The sequence below is a fragment of the Pteropus medius genome, unplaced genomic scaffold (assembly GCF_902729225.1).
Source record: "Pteropus medius unplaced genomic scaffold, Ma_sr-lr_union100, whole genome shotgun sequence".
Lineage (NCBI taxonomy): Eukaryota > Metazoa > Chordata > Mammalia > Chiroptera > Pteropodidae > Pteropus > Pteropus medius.
Genome location: NW_024349803.1, coordinates 21,902,557 through 21,905,264, shown reverse-complemented (window position 1 = coordinate 21,905,264; position 2,708 = coordinate 21,902,557). Strand labels below are relative to the sequence as shown.

Here is a 2,708-nt window from a genome sequence, read left to right as displayed (position 1 = left end):
GCATGGCAAAGTTATGAGCCCGGCCTCTGGATCCACATACCTGGGCCCCAATTCTTGGGCCACCTTTCTATGCTCAGATTTCTCATCTGTACAGGTGGCTGACTGTATCTACCCTGTGCGGCGGTAGTGACGGTTATATAAAAGAGTGTGGGTAAAACCCTTCGCTCAGATCTGAGCCTGCTGTAATGCCAACAGAAATGATAGTGGCCATTATTGACATAGGCAGAGTTCCAGAAGCACAGAGAAGAAAGCTGTGTCGTGGCAGTTGAAAGGGTTGCAAAGAGGTGACATGTCTGTGGCACTGCCACCCCATATTCTAGAATTTTGTGCCTGAGCAGCTGCTCCAAGTTACACACTTAAGTGAAATGGATGTTCCTCTTTTGGAAAGAGGGTACGGGTCCAATCCAGAGCAGAATCAAGAGACCCAGCATTCGGGTTCTGGTTAGCTACCTATTAGCTGTGGAACCTAAGCATGGCAGCAGGTTTGCTGTGTCCCGTGTTCCCCATGTGTAAGTGTCAGCTCTGAGGACTTTGTAGCAATGCACAGACACTCGCTTAGGACTCCCAGAGATAAAGGCTGGGGAGGATCTTGTAAGGGAGAGATTCTGCTCTGTGTGGAGTCACATTTATCTTTCATGTCTCCACAAAGGGATCCTTTGTGGGGTCCGTGTCAGGAGTCGTTCTGGTTCTGCTGCTAATTGGTTGTGTGATGTTAGGTGTCACTCACTCTGGGCCTCCCTCTTCTCAGCTGCGAAACAGAGGAATTAGATGACCTCTGGGGTCAGCCCTGCCTTAATATACGGCCTTTGAATTTTTTCCTTTTCTCTGCTTCATATATAGCACCCAGGGATATTTATTGCTCTTACAGGCAAGATCTTGAACAGAAAGACAAAGGAAAACCAGAGGCTTCTTTTTAATGAGTGCTGTGATTTCTTATATGCTTGTGGAAAATGCTTTCTTAGGTCCTGATATGTTCAAGCAATAATGAGAGAAAAAACAAAGGCTTTTTTTCTCTGTCACACAGGGTACATTAAGGTACTGAGAAGTACTGGATTGGACTGCAGGCGCTCTGATCGTAGTCTTCACTTTTTGCTTCCGCCTTCTGAGGCAGCCAATGAGTCAGTCCACAGCAGTTTGCGTTACGCTTGAAAACCTACAAATCCCAGAACTCAATGCGCAGGAGCAAAGTGCTCATGCGCCAATTAAATCTGGCGGGCCCGCCCCTAGAAGCGGAACTTCATTTCCCAGGAGGCTCTAGGGCACGTCCATATTCCTCCGCTCGCGCTGGCGTTCTCCTCCCGCCTCCTGCTAGCGAGCCTCGCGCCAAATCGGGGCGCGCGCGCGGGGCACGTAGCACGCGAGTGACGCATAATATGTGGGCCGCCCTGGAGCCGTGGTCGCGCTGTGTGTGAGTGAGGGAGAGTGAGTGCGGGTCCTGAGGCGGTGTGTGTGAACTGTGGCCGCTGGCGGGGTCAGGGGGGAGCGGCGGAGCCGCCCGGGAAGGTGAGTGGGAAAGGGAGGAGGACGAGTCTCTGCGAAGGGCGCGAGGAGACAAGGCGCGCGGCCTGGCAGGCGGGAGAGTGGGCGCCGGGCTGGGGGAGGGGCAGCACCTGCCCGGGCCGCCGGCGGGGAGGGGGCGGGCCGGCCGGGCCGCCGGGGAGGCTGGGCCCGAGGCCTGACAGGACCTTTCCTTCTCCAGATTCTTGGCTCGGGGGCGGGGCCTGCACATTCTTCCTCCCGTCCGCAAAAGAAGCTTCCTGAGAGTAACTCTTCCGCCCTAAGTGGGGGGCAAGAGTGTGCCCTCCCTTACCTGTAGTAGGGGCCCCTCTCATGCTCCTTTGCACCTTTTTCCTCCCAGTCCCAGTTCCGTACGGACTGGGGCGGGGAGGGGGGGCTCCATCTTTCGTGCGGTACAGCGGCCCCCTTCCAAGACTGTCTCCGCCTCCAGTCACCTGGGCGGGCTTTCCCTTCTCCTCGGCCTCGTGCTGCCTCCCCCTGCACCCGCTTGGCTCTCTGGCGGAGAGGGGGCGGAGCTTTCCGGGCACTCCTCCCACCCCCCTGGTGGAGGGGAGGGGTGGACAGAGGTGTTCGGGGACTGCGGCGGGGAACCAAACCTCCGAGTGCCCGCCGAGCTGCTCAGGAGCTTGCTTCTGTGGGTTATAGTCGTTTTCAACTGGGGTGTCAGAGGCGTTTGTTTAACTCCCTCTTCCTAGACGGTTTTCTCATTGCAGTATTAGCGCTGGGGCTCTGCATGTGTTCAAGTAGTTTTGGAATGTCCGTGGTAGTTCTTTTTGAGTCCAAAATGATTCATTTCTGTCCCCATCACGTTGGCCTGAGTTTTTCTTCACTCTGTTTTCAGTGAAGCCTTTTAATTAGTGTACACGTTTTAGTTACTAATTTGTGTGAGCATCTTCCTCTTCTAAACGCTTTATTAACGTAGGAGAGGTACATTGGCAGTGTCGTTCTGTAATTTTCTTTTTCCAGTTTACTGGAGTTTACTTTTAAGGTTTGTGTAAGTTTATACGTTTAGACAATTTAAGAATCAATTTGGTGTTTTTCTGCTTGATACTTTCAGGATTTGGGTTTTGTATATGGCAGTTATTCATTATCCATTTTCAAGTGGTGATAAATTTTTGGATGTTAAGGAGATAAAATAACAGAATTTGGGGAATATAAAGGAAATCGAAATCTCTTGAGTAGTTCCTGAG

General features: G+C 52.5%; 1 protein-coding gene across 4 annotated transcripts in view; it reads left to right on the top strand.

Moving 5' to 3' along the window:
* The first annotated feature begins 1,287 nt into the window (after positions 1–1,287).
* Positions 1,288–2,708, top strand: part of DCAF1 (DDB1 and CUL4 associated factor 1) — a 61,387-nt gene continuing 59,966 nt past the window's right edge. For 2 of the 4 annotated variants that reach the window (XM_039837887.1, XM_039837884.1), the window contains exon 1: positions 1,294–1,503. The gene's annotated coding sequence lies outside the window, so the exon portion shown is untranslated. Of the gene's footprint in view, positions 1,504–2,708 lie in introns of all 4 variants that reach the window. The other 2 variants (XM_039837885.1, XM_039837888.1) reach the window with 2 other exon arrangements.